This window comes from Parasteatoda tepidariorum, chromosome 3, assembly GCF_043381705.1.
Source record: "Parasteatoda tepidariorum isolate YZ-2023 chromosome 3, CAS_Ptep_4.0, whole genome shotgun sequence".
Classification (NCBI taxonomy): Eukaryota; Metazoa; Arthropoda; class Arachnida; order Araneae; family Theridiidae; genus Parasteatoda; species Parasteatoda tepidariorum.
The window spans coordinates 32,026,239-32,040,163 of NC_092206.1; the positions used below are offsets into that span (position 1 = coordinate 32,026,239).

The window sequence follows — 13,925 nt, forward strand, 5'->3', positions numbered from 1 at the left end:
CATATTTATTTTCTGAAATCACTATTTACTTTTTTGAAAAAGGATAATTCAATTTATAAAATACTGTTGGGTACAGAATTACACAGTGACCATTAACTAATTTACTGTATGCATGCACTAACCATCGCAAAATCTAACCAACTCCGAATTTTTATCCTGCACTGATACGAAAAGCGTTACTATTAAGGGTATAGTAATGACCTATACTATAAATTTACATGATTAAATTTATCGTATTTACCAATATATGAATTTTTTTTTTCTGTTAGATAGTCAAAAAATAATCATTTATGTAATTTCATATCCATGTCCAATATTTTGTATATAATGTAAACTTTTTTACTCTTTGAAATCACTATTTGCCTTTTTGAAAAAGGATAATTCAATTGATAAAATACTGTTGGGTACAGAATTACAGGGGGTAAAAAACAGAAAATATTGAAGTAACATTATTTGCACTCTATCTATTGAATCGAGAAATTGAATCAAAGTAATACAAGAAAATTGTATGTACGTAAGACTTCATAAAAAAAGCATTTTTTACTGACGAAAGTGGATGCGCACATTATGCCATTTATGTTTTTATAACAAAATGTCACAAATTTCTACTTCTTAAGGATAACATTGGATCGATGCACTATACTAAGCATTCCAGAGTTTCCATAACAATCTCAGAAAGTCAACTCAGGACAAACACGAAGGAGCGCATACCTTCTTGCTTTCTTTAAGAAGTAGACAGTTTGTCTCATTTTGTTATTCAAACATAAGTGGCAATCTGTATGCATACACTTTCACCAACAAACATATTTTTTTCTTCGTTTTTGAAAAAATTACGTCGTTACTTCAAAATTTCCTCTTTCGCTGTGTGATTCCCGTTTCCCTCTATCAGCTCTTTACATGTATGATATAATTATTGATGCAGAATAATTTATATTTTTTATCACAATTAAAGTTTTTTAAAAACTCCTTTCGCTATAATATGCTGTGGAATTAATTTATTTCGTTTAGAGGTAGCTTATAGCCCAAAGCCGAATTATTCTTGAACTTTGCCAGGCCAAAATAGACCGGTTCTCTATGAGATAAGGTGAACACAACACTGTTTAGGTTTAGAATTAGAAAAAAAAAAGGCTTTGACCTTAACGAAGTTCTCAACTTACTATTTTATTCGCTTTTTTGTGCTTTTTATTACAACATTATTGCTTTTTCCTTCATCTCATCGGTGTATATTCCGTGTGCTTCCGCGTACAGAAGCTACGAGCAGTTAACTTCTTCCGCAAACAAATTTCAGTTTGATCGTCTGTTACTCGATGTTGCCAAATCAAATCGAATATATATCTGTATAAAAAAAAAACACTTTTAAGGATACATTCATTATTTACTGTAGAAAAATATAGGCTTCAAGAGGTAAGTGCATATTTTATTTGTTTATGGTTAATTTTCTCAGGTCCTTTTCAAACAATAATGACAAGTGTTTTTCTGTTTAGTCTGGACAATGACAATGAAAGTTAAAAATGAAAAAAAATATCGTTTTAGAAATATTATTTATTTTTTAAAAAAATAAGAGAATTTAAATGTGCATTGACACTGAGACTTATATTTGACTTAAACAATGGAAGGGGAGAAATTTTATGACTATAGCTGTTTATAATTGGAGATAACTTTTAAAGCAAATAATAGTTGGAGTCCATGTTTTTCTATTTTAAACTATAATTAAGAAAATTTATGATCTGCTTTTAAATAACTGCAAACAAAATCACTTTCCTAGTCTTTGCATACAAAAATAAAAATTACATTGTAGTTTTTTTTTCATATTTATTCTTACCTGTTTTTGTTAGTTTTAACCAGCTTAGATAAATGTTAAGATCCTTTAGAATTTCATTGTAATTATTTTCTTGTGTAAAATGAGAAGCGGAGTTTTTCTTAAATGCTGCTCCCTAAACATTACAAAAAATAAATAAATAAAAATAAATAATAATCAAATTATTTTTATTACTTTACTCATTCAATAATTAATTCGATTTCAGTCAGATTTAATTTGATTTGACGGTCCAGTTTAAAACAAACAAATAAAAAAATAAAATAAATTCTAAATACTAATAATAATATAATTAACAATAATTCAACATTATAATGAAAAATCGAAATATAAACAGAATGCAGCTTGTTTTTTAAACACTCCAATGGAATTAATAAAAAAATAAATAATAACAACATCAAGAAAAGTCTCTCATTACTTTCCTGTTTAAAAATCAATTGGTTACAAAAACGATTAGTGTAATTAATAGGATTGGGACAAGGTAAAAATTTAGCTATCCTTTCAAAAGATTTAAGAGATCGTTTTTTTTAAAAAAAAAACAAAAAAAAACTACCTCGATTTTATCACGTCGGTGCTTAGATGTTTCTATGTATTGAACTTATTTAGTTAAAATTCTGGGAATCGGGTACTTGCAACTCGAGAAGAAGACGATCACTGATCTGATACACAGTCACGTGACCTATGACCTCAGCGCCTGCTGATCGTTTATAAACAAGATGGCGTGTTAAAGTAGAGCTAAGTCTCTCCATATAAGTTAGAATGCTAATTAACAAAAAGTTAATTAAATAGAACACCGTATCGCACAATGAAATTGTTAAAATATAATTATTTCTCGTCTGCGTCTTTTACTTAACTTATATTTATTATTTGTTTATGTATTTTAATGTACCGTGATATATTTTGAATTTTACATATCTGGTAACTTTGATGCATAATTAGTTTGTTTTTGTTCGACATGGTTTCGTACCAGTTTTTGTGTTAAGTAAGAAATATATAGTGAAAGACTTGAAATCTTTGTGAAAGAAAATAGAATGTGTCACTTCAGAGAATTGATACTTGACGGACTTGGCTTACTCGAGAAACCCACACTACGTCACTTGCGGGTATCTCATTTATAAAGCATTGTCATGTTTAGGCCAATTTTTAGTTAAATATAACTGCTAATTTAAGATCGTTTATTTAAGAGATTAGTTTACTGTTGTAGAACTTGTCTACAGCTATATTCGTTACTTACGTCACGTAAATAACATGCATTGATGTCAACAAATACATCGAAATAAACCGCTTAAAGCTCGAGGATAACATCTGTCGAATCTTCAACTTCAAACCAATGGGAACTAGAGTTAGAGGTAGGCCTAAGATCAGATGACTTAAGTATGTGGAAGAGGATATTAAAACGTCAAGAATTACTAAATTGAGAACAATTGCAAAGGAAGAAACAGAATGGAAAAAGGTTCTAGGGAAGGCTCCGGCCCACAAAGGACTGCCATGCATATAGAAGAAGAAATTACGTGTATAGCAGATTTCTAAAACATGTGTGTTGCTAAGACAAAAATAAAAGAAAAAAGTGGTCTTAGCTACCCTTCTTAATAAGTGTTGTTGTTGTTCATTTACGCCGCACTAGAGCTGCACAATGGGCTATTGGCAACGGTCTAGGAAACATCCCTGAGAATCATCCGAAGACATGCCATCCCAATTTTGATCCTCTGCCGAGGGGATGGCACCGACCTGCGACCCGACGACCTGCACGCGAAGTCGAGCACTTTACGGTAGAACAGTTTAACGAGGACCAATACCGCACACTCTCGGTCCCTACGCAGACTGATCCAAGTGGTCACCCACCCGCACACTGACCGCAACCAGTGATGCTTGACTTCGGTGATCTGCTGGGAACCGTGTCTTAACGATAAGTCCACTGCGAGACTTCTTAATATCTAATAACTTAGACTAGCAGCAAAAATTCATTATTTGTTATTTGGTGCAATTATATTATAACAAAAGGCAAAAATAAGTATATATATGCTACAAAAAACATTTAGTAGTAAGAAAAGAGGGTAAAAAAATTTTTCATTATTTTTATTTTGAGAAATTAGATATCATACAAAAGTAAAGTATTATACAAAAGAAAGAAAAAACAATGTCCTTATATTTTTTTTCCAATATCAATTGGATTTAAAAACCAAAAAGTAAATTTAAACAGGTTTATTTTTGGTAATTTTAATTAGTTCACAAAGTAAATAATAATTCAATTTTACTCCTATTTTCAGTTCAAAAAATTTCCTACGATTCTGTAAATAATACTTCCAGAACTGGTGATTTTTCGCCTGTCCTTATACTTTTTTCGTTCACTGTATTACAATAATTTAAGCAACGACTCTTTTCGTCCATTGAAAATTAATGATTTTATTAAATTTTAAATTATTTAATGCTTTAAAGATTAATTAAAAATAGTTCTTTTGAAACAGAATAAACTTATTTCCTGCTAGTACGGAACCCGTTATCCGGAAATCAGAAAACCGGAACAAAATTCGATAAATTTTTCCGTCATTTTTAAAAATTTTTTTTTTTTTTCCTCATGAGATTTTAGGATTTTTCTTTCTTTTTTGAAAGATGTTTACCTTACCATCATTTTGGAAATAATCATTAGTGTATTACTCCATCGTTTTTTCTTCTTTTTAAGATTATTTACAAAAAAATTTTTTTTTTAAGTTGGGTTTAACAATGAAAAAAACGGCTTTTTGTAGCGATTCAGAAAACCGGAAAAATCAGTTATCCGGAATAGCGATGGTCCCGATCGTTCCGGATAATCGGTTCCCTATAATAATATATAACACATACATTCTAAACGCTCTCGTTTGTAAGATTTGAAGTAATTGTTCAAGCTCATTTGAAGAGCGAATGCGTAAATTCTAATGAAATACGCATACACGTATGAAAAAATGTTTAACTCGCGTAAATGAAAATAAGAGACTTTGCAAAAGCCAGTTAGTTAACCCGCCAGTAAACCGGTATAAGTATGTATTTATAAAAATTCCTTTAAGACACACTCGGTATTAAAATATGTGATTAAAAAAACTTCACTAAAAGAAGGAAATAATGGCATGAAAATTAACAATCAAACTCAAAACAGGTGTTTCTAAAAGCAGAATCAGAAATTTACACAGCAAAAGTGGTCTAAGTCATCGGTTTCCAGTTTTTTTCGACTATGAAACCTTAAATGATCAACCTTCTTTCGACGGAACTCGGATTTAATAATAAAGTATATCAAAACAATAGTGAATGTAATAAACAATAAAATAATGATTTATTTTTAAAATATTTAAAAAGAGGAATAAAATTTTTTCATCGTTTTATCATTAATCGTGAATGAGGTATTATGTCTGGTATTATTAGGTTACAAAATAGTAATGGATTTTTTTTTAAAGTCTATAAGGAAGCTAGAAATAAATTAAAATAAGTCTGATTATGGTTTTCTTTGAAAAGACAACAGAAAGAAACTGCTGTAAGCGTTCAAAGTGGTTTTTGATTAAAAACTTTATTCACTTCAAATATATGGTTGGTTGGTTCTAATGCCACTTGCTTCACGGGCAAGTATGCTTGGTGAAATCGAGCAAATTTAAAGCAGAGTGTGCGATTCTTGTTTTTCATTGGCGCCGTCTATGGCCAAGTATTCGACTTCGCCACACCTGTTTATAAGGCGGACCCATTCATACATCCCTCCACAGTTCGTAATTTTGACCTGAATCAGAGAACGATCGACCTCCAACCAGTACCCCCAGAGGTTTGATTTGTTATGGGAACATGGGGCGACTCTTGCGGCTCGACAGATTTAACGTGCATCAGTCACTTTACTACACGGAGAGTCTTCGGCCGGCGGGGTTCGAACCCACGAACTCTAAGACATGGGCCCAGCGCCCTACCGACCAGGCTATCCCGGCCCCTACTTCAAATATATAAAAATAGGAAACTGGCGACCTGTTCCAAGCTCTCAGAAACAGGCATCCATTTTCAAGACCTGCCAGACGTGAATGAGATGAAACAAANGAAGCCATGTCCTGTAAGGAATTGTATTGCTGCTGGATGGCCTATGAGTCGGTCTGTGTCTACTTTAGGATAATATGATTTTGTTGTATAGCCTTTTTCATTTTCGTCCCAGTATGCTTGCCAAAGTTTTTGTGTGATGTTTTTAAGTTTATTTCTCAGGCTCGATGGTGGAAGCAGAACACCGCTGGGAATCCCGTGACCTGCTGCTGCGTCTTTAGCCGCTAAATCCGCTGCTTCATTGCCTATGTTACCTGTGTGCGCTGCCACCCAGTGTATTTGTGTGTTGCATTTTCTGACTAGGTGTTCTAGTTGTCTTTGTGTTGTTGCCACGTGTGGGTCTTTTTGTTTCGTTTTTCTAATAGCGTGTATACTAGCCAGACTGTCTGTGAAAATTGTTGCATCTTTGCAGCTGTGTGTCTCTAACCAATTGATGGCTTCTTTGATGGCTAAAACCTCTGCTTGAAACACTGTGTTTTCTTGTTTTAACGTAAATTTGTATGTATCTGTATGTTGGTTGTTGTGGTAAACACAGAATGCAGCTCCCACGCCATTGTCTGTTTTGGAGCCATCGGTGTAGATTTGTACCGTCGTTGTTTTGCTAGTACTAGTACTTGTTGGTAGGTTAGTGTATTTATGGCTAGTCTTATGGGCCGGGTGGACCATATGTGTTTTTATCTTTTGTTGATAATCACCCGCTTTTATATTGTATTGTGTGTTTTCTTGATTGAATCTTAGTGTGTTAGCTAGTAGTGCTTCTTTTTGGATTTGCAGGTGCAATGGCGGTAAACCTGCCAGAACATTCAGACCTGGTGTGGGTGCTGTTTTGAATGATCTTGTTATTCTGACTAGTAGGGGCCGCTGTAAAGTAAAAAAATATATAGTGAAAGACTTGAAATCTTTGTGAAAGAAAATAGAATGCGTCACTTGAGAGAATTGATACTTGACGGACTTACTCGAGATACCCACACTACGTCACTTGCGGGTACCTCATTTTTAAGGCATTGTTATGTTTAGGCCATTGTTTAGTTAAATATAACTGCTAATTTAAGATCGTTTATTTAAGAGATTAGTTTACTGTTGTAGAACTTGTCTAGCTATATTCGTTACTTACTTCACGTAAATAACATGCATTGATGTCAATAAATACATCAAAATAAGCCGCTTAAAGCTTGAAGATAACATTATCGAATGGACCCTTCTTTCTTGACATTTAAGATCTTCAATTACAAACCAATGGGAACTAGAGTTAGAGGTAGGCCTAAGATCAGATGACTTAAGTATGTGGAAGAGGATATTAAAACCTCAAGAATTAAAGAGAGAAGCAGAATGGAAAAAGGTTCTAGGGAAGCAGGCTCCGGCCCACAAGGGACTGCCATGTCTATGGAAGAAGAAATTACGTGTATAGCAGATTTCTAAAACATGTGTGTTGCTAAGACAAAAAAAAATGGTCTTAGCTACCCTTCTTAATATCTGTTGTTGTAGTTCATTTACGTCACAATAGAGCTGCACAATGGGCTATTGGCGATGGTCTGGGAAACATCCCTGAGAATGATCTGAAGACATGCCATCACAATTTTGATCCTCTGCTGAGTAGATGGCACCCCCGCTTCGGTAGCCCGACGACCTGCACGCGAAGTCGAGCACTTCGCGATAGAACAGTTTAACGCGGACCAATACCGCACACCCTCGGTTCCTACGTAGACTGATCCAAGTGGTCACCCACCCGCACACTGACCGCAACCCGTGTCTTAACGACCAGTCCACTGCGGGACTTCTTAATATCTAATAACTTAGACTAGCAGCAAAAATTCATTATTTGTTATTTGGTGCAATTATATTATAACAAAAGGCAAAAATAAGTATACATATACTACAAAAAACATTTAGTAGTAAGAAAAAGAGGGTAAATTTTTTTTTATTATTTTTATTTTGAGAAACTAGATATCATACAAAAGTAAAAAAACAACAAAAAAAAAAGAAAAAAAAATGCACTACATTAATTTCTCTAATGAATGCAAAAGAACAGAATGTTTACATGAATGTATAGTATAAGCAAAACTGTAATTCTAAACCGTTCCGTACTAAATTTGGTATAATACTTTTTAAGGCATAGCGAAAATAATTGCCTACTTTAAAGCTATCTTCGGTTTGTGAGCTAAATCCCAAAGAAAGAGTTTTCCATAAGATTTGATAAACAATACAAAATAAGGCGATTCGCTGGCTTTCAGCTCTATCAATCAAATATTAGCTTTTTTCGCCTTTTTAATGTTTGGTTCATTTATGTTTGGTTTCATATGTTAAGTTATCACAAGCAAAACCAATGTTAATAACTTCGCGATGTATGGTGATGACGTCACTGAATTCGTATTTTTAAAGGTATATGAAACCACATATTTCTTTTATTGATACTTGCGATTTTAAAGCGTGTCTCTATAATCTAAAAAATGGAAACTCAGCAAGAACTTATGAATTAGAATTGAAGTTATCTATTGAGCCATGGAAATAATTCTATAAAATAATAGTAAATCTGAATACTAAATGATACTAAAGGTATAGTTAGTCTTTCTTTTAGTGAGTTGAACTTTTAACTCAGATTATGATTAAATCTAACATTAGGAAGCCACACTTTGATATACAACAAATAATAAAATTACAAAGGCGATATATTAGGTGACATGAATGTATATTAGGGTACTTATCAGTTTCCGAGGGCAATAAAAATCTATTATCACAGTACATATTTTAAGCACTATATCGCAGAACTTTTAACGGTAATGCTAAAAGTATTTAATACCACATTTAATTAATCATTACTAGTCTCAATAATAATTTGGTAATTTTATAGCGTTTGAAATATGTAAAAATTAATATAAAAAAAATTAAAATATGAATATAAAAATATTATTGACGTCAATAGTTATTTTCGGAGTCATGGTGGCTCAGGGGATAGAGCGCTCACCTTCCAATGAAATGAACCAGACTTAAATCCCAGCGATGGTCGATCGATACGAATTCCGTATCCAGTCCTTGATGAACATGGACAATTCAACTTTTGTCTAACTTCATTTGCAGTTGCTTTTTTCTGGCAAGCTTTCCCGATAATCATTCTTTTTTTTTTTTTTTTCGATGAGTGCAAATTTCTGAATTCCCAGTTCATTTTTTCATGCCATATAATCTAGGATTTCTTAGAAAATTATAAACTCTATTAAATCTTAGAAAATTATTTTCTTAGAAAATTATTTTCTTAGAAAATTATTTTAGATCTCTTAATTTTTTTAGTAAATTTCCCACACACTTAATCCACACTCTCGAAAAGCAACGATTTTTCCTTTTTCAGAATCAGAAAGATTAGTTCCTTCGGACATCGTTCAATAGTCGCGATGAAAGTCGACGATTGCGAAATTTCTTTCACAAACCAATCTTTTAATCCTTCATCCATTTTAATCCTTCATCAAAATAATTCAATGTCATTTTCAAATATGCAAAATTTTCTAAAATTAGAGAAGAAAAAACAATGTCCTTATACTTTCTTTCCAATATCAATTGGATTTAAAAACCAAAAAGTAAATTCAAACAGGTTTATTTTTGATAATTTTAATTAGTTTACAAAAGAAGTACTTTAATTTCACTCCTATTTTTAGCTCAAAAAATTTCCCACGATTCTGTAAATAAGACTTCTGGAACTGGTGATTTTTCGCCTGTCCTTATACTTTTTTCGCTCACTGTATTACAATAGTTTAAGCAATGATTCTTTTCGTCCATTGAAAGTTAATGATTTTATTAATTTTCAAATTATTTAATACTTTAAAAATTAATTAAAAATAGTTCTTTTGAAACAGAATAAACTTATTTTCTGCTAGTTATAATAGATAACACATACGTTACATTCTAAACGCTCTCATTCGTAAGATTTGAAGTAATTGTGCATGCTCATTTGAAGAGCGAATGCGTAAATTCTCGTAAAATACTCATAAACCTATGAAAAAATGTCTAACTCGCGTAAGTGAAAATAAGAAACTTTGCAAAAACCAGTTAGTTAACCCGCTAGTAAACCGGTATAGGTATATATTTATAAAAATTCTTTTAATACACACTCGGTATTATGTGATTAAAAAAACTTCACTAAAACAAGGAAATAATGGCATGAAAATTGACAATCAAACTCAAAACAGGTGTTTCTAAAAGCAGCGTCAGAAATTTACACAGCAAAAGAGGTCTAAGTCACCGGCTCCCAGTTTTTTTCGACTATAAATGATCAACCTTCTTTCGACGGAACTTGGACTTAATAATAAAGTTTATCAAAACAATAGTGAATGTAATAAACAATAAAATAATGATTTATTTTTAAAATATTTAAAAAGAGGAATAAAATTTTTCATCGTTTTATCATTAATCGTGAATTAGTTATTGTGTCCGGTATTATTTGGTCACAAAATAGTAATGGATTTTGTAAATTTTTTTTAAGTCTATAAGGAAGCTAAAAATGAATTAAAATAAATCTGATTATGGTTTTCTTCGCTTTTCAACAGAAAGAAACTGCTGTAAGCGTTCGAAGTGGTTTTTGATTAAAACTTTATTCACTTCAAATATATGGTTGGTTGGTTCGTTCTAATGCCACTTCATCGTGAAACCGAGCAAATTTAAAGCAGTGTGTGCGATTCTTGTTTTTCAGTGGCGCCATCTATGGCCAAGAATTCGACTTCGCCACACCATACGTCACATCTGTTTATAAGGCGGACCCATTCATAAATCCCTCCACAGATCGTAATTTTGACCTGAATCAGAGAACGATCGACCTCCAATCCAGTACCCCCAGAGGTTAACGTGCATCAGTCACTTTACTACACGGGGAGTCTTCGGCCGGCGGGGTTCGAACCCACGAACTCTAAGACATGGGCCCAGCGCCCTACCGACCAGGCTATCCCGGCCCCTACTTCAAATATATAAAAATAGGAAACTGGCGACCTGTTCCAAGCTCTCAGAAACAGGCATCCATTTTCAAGACTTGTCAGACGTGAATGAGATGAAACAAAAGTAATTTGAAATATAAAACGTGGAGTGAGAAACAAAACTGAAAAAAAAAAAAAAAAAAAAAAAAATTAAAAAAAAAAAATACAGTAGTCGAAGAGGGCAAATCGGGGTGAAATGCATTTCCACGCACTTTAGAGAGGAACTAATATCTTAAACAAGGAGTATTAAAGAAAGTGATTATTAGGGAAATGTATAACGAGGACCATATTAACGAATTCAGCTAATTTTATTTTGTTTTAAAAAGTGTGATGCAAAATGCTCATACAATTTTTTTCTAAATGTATATCTTATTCATAATTTACTAAATTTTTATTATTAAAAAAATAATATGTAATTTTAATTTTTTTCTGCATTGCCTTTTCATAAAGAAAATCAAAATTTTATAGATAAATCTTAAATAGATTAGATCTAAATATAAAATTACTACTGATTAAAAGAACGTCTTTGTTCTCGGAAACTTTTTTACTGCTCCCTGGAGCCCTACAGTTCAGCAGAGCACCATTCGAGAACCGCAGGTCTAAATGATTCCCAGTAGCTTATCGTATGACGACATCTATCATGTAACAATTCTAGTGCACAATTTGATGTAAAAAAATACTACCTTTGGAAAAATATGGCTTTTAACTATATGGTAATAAGTCAGAGTTAGATTCAAATGCTAATTTTTTTTTTCTCCAAAAGAAAATCCCCTGCTATTTACTGTAAAGCGAAACGACTACCCACTTTGCCAGTCCAAAATTTTTTGATTCCCCTTAACTGAAAAAAAAAAATCAAGTAATAATAATAATAATAAAAAAACTTTTTGGCATATTTTAAGTCTTTTTGTTATGATGCTGTTCCATAAGCATGCTTTTAAGTTATTGAAAATACACCATATGTTTAATGTAGGCAACAATCTTCGTACTAATTATGATGAAAATAGCTTACATATGAAACTTTTAAATGTTTCAGGAAACTATGTATTCAACACATCACTTTGCAGTTCAAATTAAATAATTGATTAAATATTATTTTTCTAATGTATTATAATAAATATCACCCTTTATTTATGAATGTAATCACAACATCCTGTAATCCATAAGCCGCGTTTTCAGTACAGCTTTGTAAAAAAAATTTCAGAATAAAATCAGAGAATTATTAGAATACCAGTAGTTCATTATGTATTTTGATAATATCGTTTGAATTATCAAACACAGGAGAATGTGGCCATAAATTAACTTATATTCCAAATTTCATTATGAAGTTAAACGGGAAAGAAAAGGAAGCAAAATTTAAATACTTTAAAGTTTCCGAATTATAAATTTCTGACTTTTTTAAAAAAAAGAAAATTAGCATATTTAGTTAAGTTAAATATTACATCAGCCGTCTAAGTAAAATTTAGGAAATTTGCAAGGAAAAAAAAATGACACCGCTCTTCGTTAAAATAATTAAGTTGGAGAGAAATAGTTTATTTATTGTTTTACTTAAAAAACGTGATAAATTCTTCGATATAAAACCAAAATATCGAAGAAATGTGCTATGAATATTAATATCAGCTATATTTTGTTGACGACCCTTTAGAAATCCCTAAACTCTTTCAAATACCCTTAATATTCTTGGCTCTTCCTAAAATTCTTCCCCGCCCCTGGAGAAGGGGGATAGCATTGAGAAACTACGATTGAGAATTCCATCTCGTAATAAAGTTCAAATGAGAAACTGTGATAGGAAAAAAAATGTAATTCTTCCATATGATAGAATCATCATCATGAGGCCAAGAATAAAAAAATGTTTTTCATTAACAATTCAAACAAGAGAGGGCAGCACCATAATATAATATAAAATTAGTGTGTTTGACGAAATTTGCTTAATAATTTTGCTAAAAGAGTACCTAAATCAATCAATAACTTAAAACGCAAGTATCTAAGAGTACCTAAATCAATCAATAACTTTTCGCACAAGTTCAACTATTGGAAATTTTGATCTATTTTTTATTTTGCATAATTTTAAAGGTGATAACTATTTGAATGTCAAAATTCCGGTTAAATTAAAATCCGGAATGTTTCCGGTTAAATTTAAAAAAAAAATGAATAAAACATTTGTTATTTTAATTGGAGTACCATCACTATAGAGATGATTTCTAAACTGGTGATCGAAGTAGTGAGCAAATTCATTAGTCAAAAATGCAAAGACTCAGCAGGATTAAGATTAAAAAATTTTTGGAAGCCATGATTCCTGGTAAAGAACATAGAAAAAAAAATCTGAAATGCGACTGTGAGAATATCACTGTTTCTCGGTTAAACTTCTTTTAATAAAAATATATATAACACAAATAAATCGGCATTTTTCATCTCCCATTAAAAGTTATTGTTATATAAATTTAATAAAATAAAATACTGAACATAAGTTTTAGTTATAATAAACAAGAAAAATATATTGAGTTGATAAAATGTTATTTTATTTATGTTTCAAAATATATCTATATTTTTATGTGTAAATAAATATTTGTAATTTTTCTCAACGAAACAATAATTAAGAATTAATGGAATTACGAATTAATTAATGGTGCTATTAAATAGTGTTTAATAAGCCATAATAATGTTTAAAGTGTTATATAACATTTTTTGTAACAGCCTACCATGGCCAAGGACTAGAATAGTAAAGCTTTAAATTTTACTCTGTAACAGCACCAAGTAAAAGACGAATATTTTAAGGTTTGGATTAAGTATAACTTTCTTTAATAGAAAATAGGAAACCAAAGTAAACAATTTATTTTTAAATAACTCCTGGGACGCAAAAAAAACATTACTGATTTTTGTAATAAATAAAGCTTCCATCAATTTCATTCTGTGAAATGAATGTTGCAACATTAGAAAAGTTATTGATGCATAATTGAAGGAAAACTATACAGCCCAGCGAATCGCACGTCTTCCAGGTCGTTAAAGAGAGCCAAATACGAGTATGTCGCTGGCTATTACGAATTCCGCACCCGGCTCGCACCGACCATAGTGCTGACATAAAATATCCTCATGGGTTAAAGCCCCGACCATGGGAGGTT

General features: G+C 31.7%; 1 long non-coding RNA gene across 1 annotated transcript in view; it reads right to left on the reverse strand.

Moving 5' to 3' along the window:
• Positions 1-1,210: 1,210 nt before the first annotated feature.
• Positions 1,211-13,925, reverse strand: part of LOC139425141 (uncharacterized) — a 31,920-nt gene continuing 19,205 nt past the window's right edge. The window contains exon 3 of the long non-coding RNA XR_011636374.1: positions 1,211-1,335. This is a non-coding gene — a long non-coding RNA (uncharacterized lncRNA). The remainder of the gene's footprint in view (positions 1,336-13,925) is intronic.